Raw genomic sequence first — 20,424 nt, 5'->3', positions numbered from 1 at the left:
TTTCTCCTTTTGCCCTGAGATCCAGTGCATGTGAGAATTTGTGTGCACCCTTTAAGAGTGAAATCTCTATTTTCCCCAATTTTATGGGGCTCCCAAAATTAAGTCCTGCTAGCCTTCAAAGCCAAATGATCTGGAGGCTTGTCTTCCTGATGCAGGATCCTTGGGCTGTGGAGTCCCATGTGGGGACCAGTACTTTCAGTACTGGAGGAGAACCTCTGCAAGATAGTTGGAATGTTTTATCTATTGATATTTGATCTAATTTAGTTATATATTTGTGTTTGTCTACTATCTTTCCATTTTTCTCCTATTTGTTTTATCTGTTCTTATTTTATTTTTCTTTCTTTGTTTTCTTTGTAGATTAATTGAATACTCTTTAGTATTCCATTTTTATCTTTTATTGACCTAGTAGCTTTATCTCTTTGTTGGTTTTATCTCTTTGTTTTTATTTATTGGTTGCTCTAAGTTTTAGAGCATACTTTTAACTTTTTATATTCTGCCTTTAAATAATTATTTTATCTGTTGTCATATAAATATGTTGTAGCAGCCGATGTTTATTTCCCCTTCACATCCTGTGTGCTATTGTTTTCATACATTTTAATCCTACATACATAAATGTCCTATACTACCTATTTATTGTTTGATTTACACTGCCAATCATATTTTAAAGAAATTAACATGAGAAAAATTGTGTTGTATTTACTCATTTATTTCTATTTCAATAGTTTTCCTTTTTTGTATAGATCCAAATTCCTTACTGTTAATATTTCCCTTTTGCCTGAAAGACTTATTTATTTTTTCTTGTATTATTGTCCTGAAGGATATGAACAATGTCAACTTTTTTTTTCAACATCTTTATTGAAGTATAATTGCTTTACAATGGTGTGTTAGTTTCTCCTTTATAACAAAGTGAATCAGTTATACATATACATATGTCCCCATATCTCTTCCGTTTTGTGTCTCCCTCCCTCCAACCCTCCCTATCCCACCCCCTAGGTGGTCACAAAGCACTGAGCTGATCTCCCTGTGCTGTGCAGCTGCTTCCCACTAGCTATCTATTTTATGTTTGGTAGTGTATATATGTCCATACCACTCTCTCACTTTGTCCCAGTTTACCCTTCCCCCTCCCTGTGTCCTCAAGTCCATTCTCTAGTAGGTCTGTGTCTTTATTCCCGTCTTGTCCCTAGGTTCTTCATGACTATTTTTTTTTTCTTTTGATTCCATATATATGTGTTAGCATACAGTATTTGTTTTTCTCTTTCTGACTTACTTCACTCTGTATGACAGACTCTAGGTCCATCTACCTCACTACAAGTAACTCAGTTTCATTTCTTTTTATGGCTGAGTAATATTCCATTGTATATATGTGCCACTTCTTCTTTATCCATTCATCTATCGATGGACACTTAGGTTGTGTCCATGTCCTAGCTATTGTAAATAGAGCTGCCATGAACATTTTGGTACATGACTCTTTTTGAATTATGGTTTTCTCAGGGTATATGCCCAATAGTGGGATTGCTGGGTCATATGGTAGTTCTATTATTAGCTTTTTAAGGAACCTTCATACTGTTCTCCATCGTGGCTGTATCAATTTACATTCCCACCAACAATGCAAGAGGGTTCCCTTTTCTCCACACCCTCTCCAGCATTTATTGTTTCTAGATTTTTTGATGATGACCATTCTGACCGGTGTGAGATGATACCTCATTGTAGTTTTGATTTGCATTTCTCTAATGATTAATGATGTTGAGCATTCTTTCATGTGTTTGTTGGCAATCTGTATATCTTCTTTGGAGAAATGTCTATTTAGGTCTTCTGCCCATTTTTGGATTGGGTTGTTTGTTTTTTTGATATTGAGCTGCATGAGCTGCTTGTATACTTTGAAAATTAATCTTTTGTCAGTTGCTTCATTTGTAAATATTTTCTCCCATTCTAAGGGTTGCCTTTTTGTCTTGTTTATGGTTTCCTTTGCTGTGCAAAAGATTTAAGTTTCATTAGGTCTCATTTGTTTATTTTTGTTTTTATTTCCATTTCTCTAGGAGGTGGGTCAAAAAGGATCTTGCTGTGATTTATGTCATAGAGTGTTCTGCCTATGTTTTCCCTTAAGAGTTTGATAGTGTCTGGCCTTACATTTAGGTCTTTAATCCATTTTGAGTTTATTTTTGTGTATGGTGTTATGGAGTGTTCTAGTTTCATTCTTTTACATGTAGCTGTCCAGTTTTCCCAGCACCACTTATAGAAGAGGCTATCTTTTCTCCACTGTATATTCTTGCCTCGTTTATCAAAGATGAGGTGACCATATGTATGCCGGTTTATCTCTGGGCTTTCTATCTTTTGATTGTCAAAAAATGTCTTTATTTCAACTACATTTTTGAAGGATGTTTTTTGCCAGATATAAAAGTCTAGGTTAACATGATTTTTTCACCACTTTAAAAATGTCCCATTGTCTTCTGTTTGCATAATTAGCCTAGTCCTTTATTTCCTTTTGTCCAATGTACAAATACCATTATTTCAAAAGAAGACTTATAGTGTTCTTATTTGCTGCCTTATATACTCTGCATGTGTGTTTTTTCTGGCTACTTTTAAGATTTTCTTTTTGTTACCAATTTGGGTCCGTGTTGTGTTTTTTTGTTGTGCTTATCTGGATTAGTGGTAATTGAGATTCATGGGTATATGGGTTCTATATCAGTATTTGACCAATTTTCACATTTTTTTACAAATATTTTCTTCCCCAATCTTTCTTTCTCCTATTCTTCTGGTGTTCCAATAACATATATATCAGACAACTTGTTATTATCAAACAGGTCACTGAGATTCATTCATTTTACTCATAATTTTGATGTTGATGCTGCTGTTTGGAGAGTTTTTTGTTTTTTTAAACCCTATCTACATGTTCAATGATCTTATCTAGTTTATCTGGTTTCTAACATGTTTCCAAGTCCATTCAGTAAAAATAAATAAATAAATAATAAAAATATCATATTCTTCAATTCTAGAATATCAATCTACTCTTTTAGTAAATTCATTTCTCTATATTTCCTATTTGTTCTCTAACTATGTTTATACTTGCCTTCCAATCTTTGTCATGTTTATTAGTTACTTTAAATAATTGTCTGCTAATTTCATAATTTCTTTACTTTTAAAATTTATTTCTTTTGCCTTATTTTTATCCTGACTATGAATAACATTATTCTAATCCACCATATGTCTGGCAATTTGTGATTATATGCTGCATATTACAGAGGCTACATTTGGTTAGTGTATGGATTTTGCCCTCTGTCTTAATAGAGCACTGAGCTTCTGAGCATACAGGTAATTTGCTTTTGTTTCAGCTTGATACTTTTGAGGTTTCTTTTAATTTTTTAATAAGTATAGAGTATCTTGATAAATGCTACTTAAAATCTTAAGGCTATCTGAGTTCCCGATGGAATGCATACAGTGTTCAAGGGGGTCTCTTTACTCTGACAATTTGGAACCAGTTAGTCTTGTGTAATTTTTCACTTTGAAGTTTTGTGATAGTTTTTGATTTTTTTTTCTGGTAGGCATTCTTTTCCCCAGTAGCTGTTCTTCATCTAGTCTTTTATATTTGTAGCTCTGTTTACGTGCAGCTTAGTATTTGGTCAAAAATCAAGGTGACTTCTATTTACAGCACCTTCTCTGCATGTTCTCCTACCCTCATTATCTTGCCTCCAAATTTGAGCTATCCCAATAGTTCAAACTCCAATATTAGATTCTTTTTTTTTTATTTTTAAAAATAATTTTTGAACATTATTTTTATTTTATTTATTTATTTATTTGGCTCTGTCAGGTCTTCATTATGGCATGAGGTATCTTTACTGGGGCATGCGGCATCTTTCATTGTGGCACGCAGGATCTATTGTTGTGGCACGTGGGCTTCTCTCAAGTTATGGTGTGTGGGTTTTCTCTTCTCTAGTTGTGGCACATAGGCCCCAGGGCTCGTGGGCTCTGTAGTTGTGGCTCATGGGCTCCAGAGTGCATGGGCTCCATAGTTTGTGGTATGCAGGCTCTCTAGTTGAGGCGTGTGGGCTTAGTTTCTCCGTGGCATGTGGGATCTTTGTTCCCTGACCAGGGATCAAACCCACATCCCCTGCATTGCAAGGCAGACTCTTTACTGCTGGACCACCAGGTAAGTCCCTTAGATTCTTTATCTCAGCAAGACCATCATGCTCTCTTTGAGCTACCCTTCTCTGCAATGCATTTAGAAAAAAGTGGCTTTAGGCAGAAATCCAGAATAATCAACGAGGCTAAATTATTTGTTTTCCTCTGCTCGAGGAGCTCAACTCTCCATTTCTTTTAGTCCAATATATCTGAATACAGTTATTTCATGCACTTTTTTCTAGTTTCAGAGTGGTTTACAGTAAGAGACCCAGTCTATTAACAGTTGAATAATAGTAGTGAAAATGGAAATAAGTGAATGGATTCAAGATATAGTTTTCTTTCAAAATTGGAGTAAAGTTATTAGCATATCTTTCCTGTTCTTAGTCAGCTACAGATGCTAAACACTTGCAAAATATTGGATAATTTATTTTCTGAAAAAATTATTCCAGTCTGGCAGAATACAAATTGGCATACTCTCATGAGTTTCTAAAATGAGATTTCCTATCCTGATGCTTTAAATATGCCTGGGATGAGTCCCAGGACCTTGATATCCACTGAATAACAATATTCAATATATTTTCTATTGCTATGCCCTAATAAGCTAATTAGGTCTCTTGGGATTCACTGCATATCAGAAGTATGACACTTGCGGGAGAAAACATTAAAGTCCAATTTATCTGATGAGTTGATTATCTGATAATCCCTGGTTTTGCCTTTCTCTTTTCTACCATGTGCTTCTATGGATCCATCCTGACACAATCAGAGGCATTAGGAATTATAGAAAATTGAATTAATTTGGTTCCTGGATGAAGGCAAGGACGTTGTAGATATTCACAGCATAAATGATCATAGAAATTTGTGAGACAACTCTTGAGTAAATGATATTATCTATTACTAAGAAGGAAAGAAAAAATATCAGACTAAAATGAGCCTCAAATTCAAGTCATTACTTCATTAATTAAGATTCTTAATCAAGAATAATATTGCTTAATAATATTTAGAAATGCAATTGAAGAATATCATTTTGGTTATTAGGAAGATCAAATTCAGTACATATCGATGTCTATTGATTTTTACTGAAAAATCATATAGACATTTTATATAATAAGAACATATATAGCAAATACTTTCAAATTTATCATTGTTTTGAAACAAGTGACAGAACCATTTCAAAACTGCTGTGATTTATAAATTCTAATTCTCTAAATCATGCCTGGGATTCTTGCTACTGTGTGAGAACAACCAGTGCACTGATGAGGAAAAGTAATAGCTAAAAGTGTCCTCTGACAATTCTAACACTCAAAAGACAATTCTAACACTCAAAATAGATAGAAATAGTTTAACACTTTATTTTTTATTTGGCTTTTGTGAGAAAATTAACAAGGCTTCTGATATTTTGTGCAATTAATTAAAATTATCTGCAAGGTTTTTTTAATTCAAATTTATGATTCTACAGACATGTTTCTGACAATTCTCAGCTAATTTTATTTGCTTATCAGAAATACTGGGGCACATTCTTAGAGAATATATGAACTTAAATTACTAACTGCTTGCTTGAGCCATTAGAAAGAACTTATTTTTTACACTTTTAACTTTGTAATTTTATCTTTATTAATTACCTCATTTGGAAATAAACAGTTGTGATAATGAATAAGTAGGTTTTAATTACTGGTTTTATTCATTGATTGAATTGGATCAAGAATGACATGTCTAGGTAAATGTAATTACTATTAGAATTTTATAATATACAACATAAATATAAGATATGTACTTTATATGTTTTATCAGATATAATATTGTAGTCACATTGTTTCTCAGAGATCAAAGTATGATTCTACCATTCGTTAGATCATTAGATAACCCCATAACATGTTAATTCTCACTGGCTTATTTTCACCTGTTTTTATTTTTTTGCATCTGAAGTTACAGTTTTTTTAGCCTTTTATTTTATTTCTTACCACATTTACTCCAAGTGAAATTGGCCACTCTTCTGGCTCTCCTAATGAAAACTCTCACATCAAGAATATTAAAAGTTTATTAAACTTAACTATTTGGAGACCATGGAAGAGGGATAACACAGTGCAACCGTACTACTTCCCATTATGTGCTGGTTTTCTCTCCTCTCTCTTCAAGATCTGTTCCTTACTCTATCCTTATAAAATTGTCCTAAGAAGTTACAAATATTCTCTTTCATATACACATAAGAGTATCTATAAGGGGTAACAGGACACTCCATTAAACTTCTCTCAGGGAAACATATACCTCTGCCATTAAAGTATGCAGTGAAAAGAGGCCACTCATTTTACTATTTACAAAATAAATGAAATATAGTTCTAGGACACTTGTCTTATAGCCCTAAACATAGAAGAGTCTGAAAATATATATCTATATCTAGATTGATAGATAGATAGATAGATAGAGATAGAGATATAAATGCTACCTCATTAGCTACCAGGAAAATTAAATTAGATATAGATGCTAGGGATTGACAATCTGTTCTATAATATACATTATGGTAAACATGTCCTTTGTGGAACAAAGAAATACTTGACATAGAGAATACATATTCATCTAAGGGCTATAGGAAATAGTTAATAATCACCTAGGGAAATGAATGGAGAGGGGGGAAATACAAAGATAATAAGAACAGTATAACTCTAAGTCTAAAACAGTCCAAATTGATAGAAAATTTGGAATACAGAAGAGGAGGGTAACATAGGACTTACAAGATCTCAAGAAGGAAAAAGGAAAGAAGGATGTGTATAGAAAAAAGGGAGACTGATGTTGAGTTAAAGGGAGGAAGGACAGGAAGAAGGTTAAAAGGGGATTGCAGCATCATAGGCAAGGAAATAAATCAACATGCTAGAAACACTGGTGTGAGCCAAATTAATAATAACAATTCTAACATGAGAAGTGTATTACTCAACAGCAGATATCACAGTTTAAAACATGAGAAGTAAAAATAAATAGAATCTGATATGTAAGATATTGAGTTATGACAAAGGAAGATGCATAAATTATGAGGTAAAGGAAAATTTCTTTCATTAAAAAATAGCAGAAATTGGTTTGACTGGCTAAAAATTTAAGGCAAGTCCCTCCAAATTGATATAATTCAGCTATTACAAAGGAAAATGAAAATAAGTATAAAGAGAAAAAATGAGAAAAGAAAAAACAGAGGGACAGAATCTAAGTAAAATTTCATCATATTTTTCAGGTGACTTGGCAAGTTTAAAGGCAATGGACGTTGTTGCAGAGAAAAAGTTAAGCTTCATAAGATAACATAAAATTAATATGTGTATATGTCAAACTAATTAAAATGACAACTAAAATTATGGGAGATGTTTGCAGCAAATATTAGAAATAAGTAATACTTTAAATAAAAAGGTTCATATAAATCAGTTAAGGTAATAACACTGGGTCAGGCAGCCTCTAAAATAGCTCCTAGGATCCCTCATTCCTGTATCCATGCCCTTGTGTAATCTCCTCCCTTTGAACGTGAGCTGGGCCTATTGACTCACTTCTCACGAATAAAACATGATAAAAGTGATGGGGTATCTCTTCTGGGATTAGAGTATTAAAAAATAATGGTAAAATTCATCTTGCTCTTTCTTATGACTGCTCTAAGGATGTAAGCTTCCAATTGTGAGTTGGCCTATGGAGAGGCCAACATGGCAAGGAGCTGAGGGAAGGACTCTGCCTAACAGCAATCGAGACACTAAAACCCTCAGTCCAATGGACCAAAAAAGGACTGAAGCCTACTGACAACTATGTGAGCCATCTTGGATCCTGATTCTCTCCCAGTCAGTCCTTCAGATGAAAATATAGACTCTGCCAACATCTTGATTGCAACCTTGTGAGAGGTTCCAGGCAGAGAAACCCAAATAAGCTGTGCCTGGATTCCTATGCACAGCAACTGTGACACCATACATGTCTGCTGTGAATTTCAGGGTAATTGGTTACATAACAATAGATTAATAGTATAGTATTTTAATACCCTTCCTTTGTTGTGGTCTGAAACTAGTGATGTGTTTCTAATGAAGTGAATATGGTAAGGTAATAAGATGTCACTTTGGAGGATAGGATAAAAAGAAAGTATGGCTTTGTCTTGCATGCCCTATCTCATTTTCTCTCTCTTAGATTCCTTTCACTAGGGAAAAAAACCTGCCAGTTTGTGAATAGCCCATGGTGAGAACCACATGGCAAGGAACAGAGAGAGGTCTCTTGCTAACGGTCAGCTGAGGTCTGATGCCTGTTGACAATCATTTTAGTGATCTTGGAAATTGATTTTCCCTCATAAAAGAGAGAACTGTAGCTCCATTGACATCTTGATTAGACCCTTATGAAAGACTGACCAGGAGACATCCAGCTAAGCCACCTCCGAAACCCTAACACCCAGAAACTGTGAGATAATAAATGCTCGCTGTTTTAAATTGACAAGCTTTGAGGTAATTTGTTATATATCAATATGTAGTTAATACAAACATAAAGGTCTTTATTGGATAAATATACAAAAATTCCCAGACACATATTAGGTAATACTGATCAGAAGAGAAAGCATCTACAGTGGAGGAGGAAAATGTATCAAATTTAACTTGGAGAAATAAAATGTGTTATGTCAGTAAATTTAGGATAAACATTAAGAGAAAATAGACAAAAGTAAAAGGAAAGTTAAGAGGCAGCAGAGGGTTCACATTCTTGCCGTCTTAAACTTGAGGTGAGCAAAAGACCCAATTATAGTTCAACAAAATAGAGCTTATTGTCCACCGAAGACAGACATTTATAGGTACCACTGCCAATTTCCCAGTTACAGTGTCTCTCTTAATTTTACTGACATAATAACAAGGATTCCTTGCTTGACCAAACTTTAGTCAGGCTCCTCTGAGTCCTCTTCTCAACTACATCTCAGCCTTACTTAGTCCACAATTCTTTACCTGTCAAGCCCAGTGTTAGCAAGAATCCTGCCATATCAGGAAAAATAAGAGTTTGGGGAAATGCGTTTTGCTTCATGTACTCTGCCAGTTGGCCGCTATTGCATGGGAAGCAGCCCTCAGACTGGAAGGGAATCAAGTTCATCCTCCCTAAGAGGTCTTTTTTAATAATTTGACTCAATTTGGTAATAGAAGTGGCAGCATATTTTATTGACTGCTCTCATCATTTCCTGTCACAAAAAGAGTCAACATCACCCAAAAAGGATTAGGATAGTTAGAGATGTAGTTAACAATAAATTGTTAAAATATAGGAAGCACTGAATGGTGTAATAAACAAAACTAATGCCAATGAAAAGATCCAAACATGACAGATTGCCCCTTAAAAAAATATTATATATTTACTATTCAAAGCTGGGCAGGTTTGGTGAAAGAAAAACTTTTACATAGATCCATCCACTAAAGGTAGCTTATACTTTAAAAGGGAATATCCATGAAGAATCAAAGTGGTATTTGGAGAGAGGAGATAATAAAATTGAAAGTGAGTTACTAGAGTATAATAAAGTAATTACACAAAAATTTCTAGCACAGGGAAACAAAACAAAATTCTAATATAAATGAAGATTTAATTTAAAAAATTATGAAGTATAAACATCTCTATCAATTAACTTTTGCTGTGTAATAAACCACTTCAAAGCTGAGTGGCTTAAAGCAAAAAAAAAAAAAAAAAAAAGAAGCTTTTTCTTCCCTCATAATTCTATAGTGGGCTTGTATGGTTCTCTGGTCTGTCTTGGCTAGTGGTAGAAGATCTAGGATCATATCATTCACAGATCTGTGGCCTTAGCTGGAGTGAGTAGGAAGTCATGTTAGTAAGGATAGCTGGGACCTCTATCCATATGGTCTCACCCTTTAGGAAGCTAGCCTAAGCTTGTTTATATGGTGTCATAGTGTATCTACCACAAGAGAAGGCAAGCTGAAAGCACAAGAACTTTCCTAGTCTTTGTTTACCCCCTATTCATTAATGTTCCATTGGCCACAGCAAGTCACATGGCTAAGCCTAGATTCAAGTGATGGAGAATTAAACTCTTCCTCTTGATGGGAGGAGTTCAAAAGTCACATTGCAAACTGGCCTGTATACAGTGATAAGACACATTACTGCTGCCATTTTTTTCAATATTCTATCACAAAAACATACAAAAACTTTAAAACAAAAGCAGTTATGACTCTCTCATATCTAATTAATAAAAAACAATTGGCATTTAACAAATATAAAATACCATTACTAAAAAAGAAACAGTTATTTCACTCTACTAGAGCTAATCAATGAATTTTGTAAAGTAGCAGGATACAAAATTAATGCACAGAAATCTCTTGCATTCGTATACACTAACAACAAAAGATCAGAAAAAGAATTTAAGGAAACACTCCCATTTATCATTGCAGCAAAAAGAATAAAATACTTAGGAATAAACCTACCTAAGGAAGCAAAAGACCTGTGAGCAGAAAACTATAAGACACTGATGAAAGAAATCAAAGATGATACAAACAGGTGGAAAGATATACCATGTTCTTGGATTAGAAGAATCAACATTGTGAAAATGACTATACTACCCAAAGCAATACAGATTCAATGCAATCTCTATCAAATTACCAATGACATTTTTCATAGAACTAGAACAAAAAATTTTACAATTTGTATGAAAACACAAAAGACTGAAAATAGCCAAAGCAATCTTGGGAAAGAAAAATGGAGTTGGAGGTATCAGGCTCCCTGACTTCAGACTATACTACAAAACTACAGCAATCAAGACAGTATGGTACTGGCACAAAAACAGAAACATAGATCAATGGAACAGGATAGAAAGCCCAGAGATAAACCCATGCACCTATGGTCAACTAATGTATGACAAAGGAGGCAAGGATATACAATGGAGAAAAGACAGGCTCTTCAATAAGTGGTGCTGGGAAAACTGGACAGCTACATGTAAAAGAATGAAATCAGAACACTTCCTAACACCATACACAAAAATGAACTCAAAATGAATTAAAGACCTAAATGTAAGGCCAGACACTATCAAACTCTTAGAGGAAAACATAGGCAGAACACTCTATGTCATAAATCACAGCAAGATCCTTTTGACCCACCTCCTAGAGAAATGGAAATAAAAACAAAAATAAACAAATGGGACCTAATGAAACTTAAAAGCTTTTGCACAGCAATGGAAACCATAAACAAGATAAAAAGACAACCCTCTTAATGGGAGAAAAAATTTGTAAACGAAGCAACTGACAAAGGATTAATCTCCAGAATATACAAGCAGCTCATGCAGCTCAATATCAAAAAACAAACAACCCAATCCAAAAATAGGTGGAAGACCTAAATAGACATTTCTCCAAAGACATGCAGATTACCAACAAACACATGAAAAGATGATCAACATCACTACTCATTACAGAAATGTAAATCAAAACCACAATGAAGTATCACTTCACACCAGTCAGAATGGCCATCATCAAAAAATCTGCAAACAATAAATGCTGGACAGGGTATGGAGAAAAGGGAACCCTCTTGCACTGTTGGTGGGAATGTAAATTGATACAGTCACTATGGAGAACAGTATGGAGGTTCCTTAAAAAACTAAATATAGTACCACCATACGACCCAGCAATCCCACTACTGGGCATATACACTGAGAAAACCATAATTCAAAAAGAGTCATGTACCACAATGTTCATTGCAGCACTATTTACAATAGCCAGGACATGGAAGCAACCTAAGTGTCGATCGATAGATGAATGGATAAAGAAGATGTGGCACATATATACAATGGAATATTACTCAGCCGTAAAAAGAAATGAAATTGAGTTATTTGTAATGCGGTGGATGGACCTAGAGTCTGTCTTACAGGGTAAAGTAAGTCAGAAGGAGAAAAACGAATACCATAGGCTAACGCACATATGTGAAATCTAAAAAAAAGGTACTGATGAACCTAGTGTCAGGGCAGGAATAAAGATGCAGACATAGAGAATGGACTTGAGGACACAGAGGGGGGAAGGGAGAGCTGGGAGAAAGTGAGAGAGTAGCATTGACATATATACACTACCAAATGTAAAATGGATGGCTAGTGGGAAGGTGCTGCCTAGCACAGGGAGAACAGCTCGATACTTTGTGATGACCTAGAGGGGAGGGACAGGGAGGGTGCGAGGGATGCTCAAGAGGGAGAGGATATGGGGATATATGTATACATATAGCTGATTCACTTTGTTCTACAGCAAAACACAACACATTGTAAAGCAATTATACTAAATAAAGATATTAAAAAAGATCATTTATTTAAGAGATAAATATTTTCTATTTCACATCACACAATATTAAACACTAAGAGTTTTCCAGTAAGAACAGTAACAGATTAAGAATTCTAAATAATTCCCAAGATCATTGACTTGACATTCTAGTCAATCAAAACAAGAAGCATGCTTGCAGAGGAGAGTTATTAAAAAGATGGGAGCAAAAGATCATTATTCTATTTAGCTTTAACTCTATATTTACTCGTGTATATTTATTTTTTTAACTTTTTATTTTATACTGGAGTATAGTTGATTAACAATGTGTTAGTTTCAGGTGTACAGCAATATATTTACAAATTCATCTAAACCATGAGTTCCTTATTCTTGAGCTCATTCTTTTGAGTGCTTGTAAGCCATATTATACATGTTAACACCCAAATTAACATGGATGTTAATTTGACTTGAAGTGAAATTTTTAGAACATAACCTCATTGCTACTCCTTATAACTCTATAGGTGAATTTCATTTATAATTCAGAAATAAAACATTTTGTGTTAGAAATAAATATTACATTGTATATCACTCAAGAATACAACCACTTCTAAATTTTTAAATTATAACTCATCTAGAGTGAAGATTACCTTGAAAAGTTGTGTCCCACAGGTCCAAATTTGAGAATAAGAGGAAATGTCTCTATTGGCCTGGAGAATGGGCTTGTTCTTGACGTTGAAATGTTAACTTGCCTGGGAAGTATAACCTGAAATATGAATGTTAAATATTATTACCTCTTGGAGATAGTTTAGGAACTGGGTAAGTCAGGCAGACAAGGAGACTGTTTACTTATGCACTCTTTTGCAGGAAAAATGCGTCCCAGCTAATAAAAATCTGTAATGCAATCAGTTTGGGGAGACTGCAGGAAGGCATCCACAAGTCTCAGGCTGAGTCTGCATGGTGTGAACTGGATATTTTGATGCTTTGTCATTCCTATGTATCTATCTTTTTGTTGTTCTCTCTGTTCTTTTAATAAAATCTTTTGAATGTTTAATAATTGATGTGACAACGTGATTGTCAGTGAAAAGAAGCATTTCTCTGACAGGACTCAATGTTGAATTCTATAGATGTCTGAGAATTATCTGAAAAAACTTTTTTTTGGAAGAACTTGGTCATTGTTTTTAACGTACAATATAAGAGAAGAAAAATAAAATTAAAAATGAATGACGTTTTAATAGACAAGAGTTATCAAAACAAACTACAAAGCTATAACAGTGGAGACGATAAAAGAGTATTGAGAATAAAAAATGGAAGAAAAAAATGTGAGATACTTTTGCACACAGCTTGCTAAACTAGAAACTTTTAAATTTTGGGAGACGGTTTACAGACAAGGGTTTGGGAAATCACCATTAGGGTAAGCAGGATATGTATTTTCTGGCATTAGTATTCTGGAATTCTGTACATGTGTGTTTCCAGTAAATAAAATAAAAAGAGAGGGATTAATCTGATAACATTTTTAGAAATAACAAGAACACAGTCAAAAGGAAATTAACATAAGGGGAAGAGATTTGGATATTTCCTTATAAATCAATGTGTTTGTGAAAATGATGGGGACAGTTTGCAGTCTGTGTGGATGAGGTTACATTTTAATATCACTTTTTTTTAGAACTCAGAAAAAATTGAGAACAGTCTTTAAAATTCTACCTTGTTATGACAAAAATAGACAAAATGCTCTGATAATTTTTTGAAAATAAAAAAAATTGAAAACACGTAGTAAGAAATGCATTTTTCTATTAATAAGATGGAGTATAACAAAGATATTAGTAGCATAAAATCTGGAGGCAGACAGCTTGGACTCAAACCCCAACTTCACCATTTACTGGTAGGGTAATTTGGGGGCAATATGCATAATTTCCTATATTTTTCTTATTTATAAAGTTGGTGCTGGTCATACTACCTATTTTGCAGGCTCACTGTAGTTTTGAATTAAATAAAATAAAGCTCTTAAGACAGTGACTGGCTCATAACAGTTATTGTATATGTTTCATTTTAGTATTTTCATCATTAATTAAGGAAAATATGGTACTGATAAACTGAAGTAAAAGGCAGAGTAAACCATAAAAGTTGATAATTTAAAAGGAAAAGCAGAAAGCAGCAGGTAAAGAACCAATCCAATAGTATGTAAAGTTAAATAGATCGCTAGATCATTCAGAAGCTTAGAGACTTTCAGAAAAAATCAGACTCTTGACATACCGAACACATTAGAATGAACAGTATAATTTTCAGAAGTATGAAAGAAAAATCTGGCAGAGGAAGCCATTGAAAACGGGGCTTAGGTGAGGAGGTAAGGAGAACTTACTGATAGTGACTGAATGTGAAATAGGAAAATACTTTGGAGATCATCTGGCAAAGATCATGGTTAAAAAAAATGAGAAAAATTCTTAGTAGAAGGAAACCTATTTAAAAAGTTCATAAAAAAGAATGAAATAATGCCATTTGTAGCAACATGGATGGACCTAGAGATTGTCATACTGTGAATAAGTCAGACAGAGAAAGAAAAATATCATATGATATCACGTATATGCAGAATCTAACAAAAAAAGGATACAAATTAAATTATTTACAAAACAGAAATAGACTCACAGACTTAAAGAAGGAACTTATGGTTACCAGGTAGGAAGGGTGGAGGGGAGGGATAGTTAGGCAGTTTGGGACTGACATGTACACACTGCTATATTTAAAATGGATAACCAACAAGGACCTACCGTATAGCACAGAGAACTCTGCTCAATATTATGTAACAACCTAAATGGGAAAAGATTTTGAAAAAAAATAAATACATGTATATGTATAATTGAATCACTTTACTGTACACCTGAAACTAACACAACATTGTTAATCAACTGCACTCCAATAGAAAATAAAAAGTTAAAAAATAAGTTTGCAATCTGACAAGAAAGAGAATGCTTTGGAGAGTAGAAATACAGTATAACACTGCATGAAAGAGTTAAAATGACATAATAACACCTTAGAATTTTGAAGCATTGACCTTCAAATCAAGCCAAATTTAATATGTACACTGCATATCAACTGAAGAACATTATTCATCTATAGTGAACCTCAATTTCCTTATTTATAAAAGGGGGATATGATGCCTATTTTAGTATAGCATCATAAATACTAGATATTATAATATCAATAAAGATAAAGTTCTTAGTAATAACCAGGAAAGCAGTAAGAATACTAAGTACATTAGGCAATATTTTCAAATCTTTAGTGGAGAATAAAATCATAGAATAATAAGATGAAAAAAAGACGGAAAAAAACAATAATAATGTGATTAAGTTGAGTTTATAAAACATTAATAACATTTAATTTGGAAATTTTATCTACTGATCAAAAATAGAATCTAAGTATGTTAATGTTCTTTATAATTAAAAACCTGTGAGGATTAAATACCACACTATATCTGAAAACACTTAAAATTATAAAGTGCTAATTAAATACATTGGATAAATGGGTACTGAATTCTCATTAAGGTAAAGGACTAGGGCAATTAACAGATGAAAGAACAGCTGTAGTAGTTGAACATAATACAACTTTGAAGATCAGGCTTTAAATATAAATTACTGTGTAATGAACAGTAGCCCAAAAGAAATGGAGAAGGAAACATTATTTTTGAAGGATTCTGGAGACATTTTTGGAGGTATTTTTAATAATTCATTGGAACTTTTGGGAATGTGTTTCTTTCTTTAAGAAGTTTTGACTAATGTATACCCTCGTGTAATCACCATTACAGACAATGGTAAATATGCTAATTACTCCAGGTTTCTTTGTGCCCATTTGTATTCCCATCTTTTCCTTTTCCCCATCACTCTTACATTTCTCAGGCAACAGTCAATCTGTATTTTGTCAGTATAGATTGGTTTGAATTTTAGAATTTTATAGAAATGTAATTACAAGTATGTACTAGTTTTTGTCTAGCTTCTTTCACTCAGTATAATTATTTTGAGATTCATTTATGTTGAGCATGTATCATTAGCTCATTCTTTTTTATTGTTGAATAGTATTCAATTGTATAAACATACCATCAAATGTTTATCCATTTTGCATTGATGATCATTTGGCTGTTTCACCTTTGGAGCAATTACAAATAAAGCTTCTATGAATATTCACATAAGAGTTGTTGTATGGACATATGACATTGTTTCTTTTGGATAAATATCTAGGACTTAAATGACTGGATCATATAACCACTGTATGTTTAACTTAAAAACAAATTTATTTTCCAAAGGGGTTGTAATATTTATATTTCACCAGAAGTGTGTGAGAGTCCCAGTTTCTCCCTATATTCACCAATGACTGGTTATAATTCTCTTTTTAAATTTAGCTGTTCTAATAGTTGTAATGGTATCTCAATATGCATGTGCATGTATATGTTTGTTTTGTTGTTGAGAATTATACTGAGATATAATTTACAGACTACACAGGACATTACATATACACAAGGATGAATTTTATTAGGTTTACAAAGTTATACAACCATGACCAATTTTAGAGCATTTCTATAACCACCCCCAAAATCCCCTGTGCACTTTTCTAGTCATTCCCTGTTACTACCTCCTGCCTTAAACAAATGATAATCCACTTTCTGTATTTCTAAATTTTCCTATTATGGGCATTTCATTAAATGGAATCATACAACATGTGGTCTTTTTTGTCTGGCTTCTTTCAGTTAATGTAATATTTTTGAGTTTCATCCATACTGTGGTATGCCATCAGTACTTCATTCCTTTTTATTGCTTAATAGTATTCCATTGTATGGCTATATTACTTTTTGTAGATCTCTTCACCAGTTGATAAACATTTGGGTTGTCTCCAGTTTGGTGTTGGTCTTTGTATATTGTTGTTGTTGATTGTTTGTTTAATGAATTCCCTGTGCTACTTCTGTAATGTCTATTTTCTTTATTGTTTATGGTCAGTGAAGTCTCTGCATGGTTAGCATACTGGCCATCTAATGAACAGAGATTTCTTATATGTCCTGAAGCAATGTCTCGGACCCTTTGCTCTAGTGCTCTGTGTGTTTTGAGAGACATGCCTTAAATGAACAAGTAGTTTACATAACTCTCTTTTGACCTTCACTTACTGCTTGTCCAGGGACCTCAAGCTCAAAAAGAAATGAGAATTTGGAGCCCTCTCAGGTTTTCCTATGCATCTCTTTTAGATAAGTTTTTCTTTCTTCCTCTTATTTTTTCCAACTGGTATCACAGCCCAGGAGAGCTACAATGTTAAACAATTGCCATTGAGATTTTTAAACAAAAGCCTTTGGGGAGAGGACTTTGCTCACTGAGCAAGCTCTGAGTCAGGGTGAAAAAGAAAAGCCCTGAGAATAGCAATTCTTGCCAGACAAGTCAAATATTATTCTCTAGAGTTTTTCTCTCTTGTGGGGAGTTCCAAACTCATTCTGTTTCCTCCACTGGATACTAGGCTGCTTATTCCAGAGATACCATGTTTCTAACTACCAGGTTTCAAAGTTACCATGGAGGTAGGCATAGGACTCCTTGAGATGGGGAAAGGATAAAATGCCAAAAACCTCACTGTTTATCCCAAGATTCTCACATTTTCTTAAATAAATGTTTCATGGATTAATGCAAGTCTTTGGTTAATTGCTAAAGTTCTGAAAAATATTTCATTTTAACACTTTGGACCAAATTTCTCATTTCATTATGGAGGTGTCTATATTGGGAGGTCCTTACTACATCATTATGGAAGTTCTTCTCACATGGTAAATTTATATTTAACTTTTTAAGAAACTGTCAAACTGTTTTTCACTAGTAAAATAGCACCAATTTACATTTCTACTAGCAATGCAGAATTGCTCAAAACAGTTTTAATTTGCATTTCCCTAATGACTAAATGCTGTTGATCAAGTTCACATGTTTATTTGCCCTCTCCATACATTCTTTTATAAAATTTCTGCTAAAATATTTTGCATTTGTTTTTAAGTTGGGTTGCTTGTTTTTCTTATTATTTAATGTTTAGAGTACTTGTAATATACACATTTTAATATAATCGGTATCTACCTTTAAATGGCATTTTAATGCCACGTATGTTGGGTAAGGACCTTATAATGGTATATTACCTATTTCTCCCCTCAACTTATTGTGCTATTGTTGCCATAAATTTCATTTTTCGTATGATATAAACACAAAAACTACTATATTTAAAGAGTTACTTATTTTTAAAAGCAATTAGAATAAAATAAAAAAGCTTTTATTTTTCCTCCATTTCTAACACTTTATTTCTTTATTAAGATGTGAGATTTTGACCTATATCATATTCCTTATGCCTGAAGAATTTCCTTTAATATTTCTTTTAGAATATGTTTGCAAGCAATGACTATCCTCAGTTTGTTTTTCTGAGAAATAAATTATTCTCCCTCAATTTAGATGTATTGTTGTGGGCACTCAAGAGAATACAAAGTGAATCATACATACCTCTTCAAGAAATTTATTATTTAGAGAAATAACTATACACAAACAAGAGGCTAAAATATGCAAAATGACTGTGACTATGAAGAAATGCCAGTAAAATTATTTCATCAGATTAGAGGCCATAATACATGTCCTAAGAAATGCAAACAACAATAACAGCAAGAACAACAAAAACTTGAAACAATGATGAACTCATTAGTTTTATCTAGATCGGATATTTACACATAAATATATTTTTAGTTTTGGAGAAGCTATCATCAAGGAGAAAAAGGCAAAAGCACTATGGAGCCTTCCTCACAGAAAAACACTAAAATCTTACCCTTGGAAAGGAGATAAAACTATAAGATGAGTAAAGCAAGGACAAGGGATTCGTTGATTTATGATTTCTAATTGCCCTTTCCTGAGAAGAACTCTTCTAATCTTGAGATTATACCTTTCTTCTTTTTGGAATATTAAAATATCTTTTGCAAAATGATAATTAAATTTCATGTCAGGTTTTTAGTTTATGTTATGCTTCCTTTTTTTCCTTTAGTGTTCTTACTTGGCAAAATTTAATTGCCAATTTGATGGCTGTCCCAGAAGTGTTTGTGTGAATGTGTGTATGTGTGTGTGTGTGTGTGTGTGTGTGAGTGTATTTTTTTACTGGCTTAGGAAATACAAATGCTTGGAATGTGGGCATTTTAAAATATTCATCTTGAGGCAAGAGATAGATGGGCTCCCAGGGCAAATGGTTGGAGTTCATGCCATGTGGACCTGTACTCTGAGATGGGAATAACAGGACAATTGAGTGAGGAGGCTGGGCCCTGCCCAGAGAGAAGATAAGAGACCACATATCCCTCATTCTCGAAGTCAGGAGACCTCCCAGACTACACATGTGCAGAAAGGCTCCTTGGAGGTCTAAAGGGGAGTGATACTAACTGATGCCAACTGATGCTCACTACCCATAGGCCTCTTCGGTAGAATCCATCTTAGCTAAGAGATGCACGCGCACACATGGGAAAATCCTGAGGTATACCAAATAAGGACTTTGAAGCAGGCAAATCAAAATGATTGGCCAAAAGAAACCTGGAAGAAATACCCCATAAAAGTGATTCAAACTGCCATGAGGGCGCGACTCTCTCTCTGAGCCTGTCTGTGTGTCTATCCACACGTACTGTACTTCTTCTTTCCCTAATGAATACTTTTCTTGTTTCACTACTATCTGTCTTTGTGGGAATTCTTTTTCTGCAAAGCTGTAGGGCCAGGGCCTTGTCACTGACCACTGGTCTAGTGGCTAGGATTTGGTGCTCTCACCACTGAGACACGACTTCATTCTCTGGCTGGGAACTGAAACCCTGCTTCAAGCCACTGCAGGCCAAGGCCACTGGAGATCAATCTGGGAAACCAATGAGGGTACTTATACTGTACTGTTATGACTAGTATAATTCATACTTCAGTATATATATAAAAGCATGAATAGTAAGGAAAATAACTTGCAAAGTATTGGACAGAATAAAAGAGAGTGAAAATTTTCTATTCTTTAGGATAGTTGAGTCCAATTGTGTAAGCTAAGAACAATCCTCTATCGCTAGTTATACATAATAGGAATAACTGGGAAGATAAGAACAAAG

The sequence above is a fragment of the Eschrichtius robustus genome, chromosome 11, assembly GCF_028021215.1.
Source record: "Eschrichtius robustus isolate mEscRob2 chromosome 11, mEscRob2.pri, whole genome shotgun sequence".
Lineage (NCBI taxonomy): Eukaryota > Metazoa > Chordata > Mammalia > Artiodactyla > Eschrichtiidae > Eschrichtius > Eschrichtius robustus.
Note: the sequence above shows the minus strand (reverse complement) of the source record.